Source organism: Dioscorea cayenensis, unplaced genomic scaffold (assembly GCF_009730915.1).
Source record: "Dioscorea cayenensis subsp. rotundata cultivar TDr96_F1 unplaced genomic scaffold, TDr96_F1_v2_PseudoChromosome.rev07_lg8_w22 25.fasta BLBR01000183.1, whole genome shotgun sequence".
NCBI classification, from domain to species: Eukaryota; Viridiplantae; Streptophyta; class Magnoliopsida; order Dioscoreales; family Dioscoreaceae; genus Dioscorea; species Dioscorea cayenensis.
Genome location: NW_024086574.1, coordinates 347 through 2,136, shown reverse-complemented (window position 1 = coordinate 2,136; position 1,790 = coordinate 347). Strand labels below are relative to the sequence as shown.

The following is a 1,790-nucleotide window of genomic DNA, read 5'->3' as shown; positions in this document are numbered from 1 at the left end:
TCATGACCATCTTGCATGTTTTCTAAAAATTTGTTCCACTTTCAAGATAAATGGAGTGATAGATGATGCGATCCAGTGCGACTATTCCCATTTAGTTTGAGAGATGGGGCATATCGGGTGGCTCACATCCTTACCATCGGGATCGATCAAAACATGGAAAGATATTTTTGAAAAATTCTTGGGAAGATACTTTCCTCTGAGCAAAGCGGCTAAGCTAAGGCAAGAAATTTCGGCGTTTAAACAAGGAGAGTCCAAGACATTATTTGAAGCGTATAAAAGATTCAAAGATCTCCTTAGAAGATGCCCCCATCATGGTTTTGCTTCTTGGATGCAGGTGCAAATCATCTATAACGGGCTAAACTATGCAACTCATCAATTAATTGATGCCGCAGTTGGTGGATCCCTTAGCAACAAGTACGCCGACGAAGTCGAGCAACTTCTTGAATCTATGGCAAGCAATGAGTCTCATTGGGCCTCAAAAGGAACACCACAGAAAGAAGCCGGGATTTATGAAGTTAGTGCTAATGATGCTCTTGCCGCAAAAGTTGACATGTTGTCTCAGAATCTAGACATACTCATGGGTAGCAATTCAAAGTCAAAATCAGTGATGAGTTGCAGCACTTGTGTTGGTGGGCATGGGGTTGCCCAATGTCCTATTGCTAGGTCCTCTGTTGCACCAATTGAGAATGTTAACTATATTGGAGGACAAAGGCCACAAGGGAATCCATACAACTCAACGTATAATCCGGGATGGAAATACCACCCAAACTTCTAATGGAATCAATTGTAACAACAAAAAGCTGCACCTTCTCAAGGTACACAAGTACAACAACCAATACTAGAAAAGAGATTAACTACTGAAGATGTGCTTGCCAAGTTCATGATTAACACTCGAATCAAGGTTTAATAACATAACCCAGATGAGTATGGATACTCGATTCGACAAAGTAATTGCTCGACCTTTGCTCGAGTATGCCGGATAGTTCAGATGAGATAGGCTCCATCTTGATAAATCTTCAAAGCTTCGTGCAATCACTTGAGCATCAGTGTGGGTAACTTGCTAAAGAAAAATTCTAAGCGACCTTCGGTAGTCTTCCTAGCAACACTGAAGAGAATCCAAGGGAGCACTTGAAGGTAATTGTCCTTAGAAATGGAAGACAAGTTGAGACAATAGTCGAAGTTGAGCCAAGTGTCAACGAAACTGGGGTAGCCAAAGTGGAAGACCCCAATTCATTTGAAAACGTTATTGAGTAAGGAAAGCAAGGAGAAAACAAGGAAATTCAACCAAAGGGATCATCAAGGCCATCTGAGTACAAACCTCCGATCCCCTATTCGGCTAGATTGAAGCAAGATAAGGAAGATGTTCAATTCAGGAAATTTATCAACATCTTCAAATAACTCCACATAAACATCCCGATAGTGGAAGCTTTAACTCAAATGCCCAAATATGCCAAGTTTTTAAAAAAACTGCTTACAAACAAGAGGAAATTGAAAGAATAGGTCATAGTTACACTCACGGGAAATTGCTTGGCTATTTTGAAGAAGAAACTCCCACAAAAATTGAAAAATCTAGGAAGCTTCATAATTTCATTTGTACTTGAGGGTGGAGTTCAAAAATATGCCCTAGTAGACTCAGAGGCGAGCATTAATGTTATGCCCTACACCATGTATTTGAAACTTTGTCTTGATGAACTTAGACTCACAAGGATGATTTTAAAATTGGCAGATCGATCGGCAAGGAAACCTCGTGGGATTGTGGAGGATGTGATTATCCGAGTGGACAAATTCAT

The 1,790-nt window shown here is 40.4% G+C and overlaps 1 non-coding gene across 1 annotated transcript; it reads right to left on the bottom strand.

The window, feature by feature from the left end:
* Nucleotides 1-211: 211 nt before the first annotated feature.
* Nucleotides 212-318, bottom strand: LOC120253737. The gene has a single exon (XR_005534385.1). It is a non-coding gene; the product is annotated as a small nucleolar RNA R71 (small nucleolar RNA).
* Nucleotides 319-1,790: the final 1,472 nt, after the last annotated feature.